We start from the raw sequence: 319 nt of genomic DNA, 5'->3' as shown, positions 1-319 counted from the left end.
AAACGAAAATATGAAATTCTTAATTTCATATCAATATCAAGTATAGTAAGTTGAAAAACCTACTATGCTGCGATGTTAAAAGTAATTTGAAATAAATTGCTAAAAATATTGAGAAAAATACCTCCAATATACTTTTTGAACAAATTACGCGAAAACGATGTCATTCAATATTTGGTGACTCGTTTCGTTGATTTTTCATTAAGTTGTCGATGGAAAAACATACAATAAAACATTATTCTGGTTGATCCTGCCAGTAGTTATATGCTTGTCTCAAAGATTAAGCCATGCATGTCTAAGTACACACGAATTAACAGTGAAA

General features: G+C 29.2%; 1 non-coding gene across 1 annotated transcript in view; it reads left to right on the top strand.

Moving 5' to 3' along the window:
- Nucleotides 1-234: 234 nt before the first annotated feature.
- Nucleotides 235-319, top strand: part of LOC133322197 (small subunit ribosomal RNA) — a 1,984-nt gene continuing 1,899 nt past the window's right edge. The window contains exon 1 of the ribosomal RNA XR_009754030.1: nucleotides 235-319. This exon is cut by the window's right edge and continues 1,899 nt beyond it. This is a non-coding gene — a ribosomal RNA (small subunit ribosomal RNA).

The sequence above is a fragment of the Musca vetustissima genome, unplaced genomic scaffold (genome assembly GCF_032173495.1).
Source record: "Musca vetustissima isolate MV318-11 ecotype Yass unplaced genomic scaffold, APGP_CSIRO_Mvet_v1 utg16594, whole genome shotgun sequence".
Lineage (NCBI taxonomy): Eukaryota > Metazoa > Arthropoda > Insecta > Diptera > Muscidae > Musca > Musca vetustissima.
Note: the sequence above shows the minus strand (reverse complement) of the source record. Positions and strands in the feature narration are given on the sequence as shown.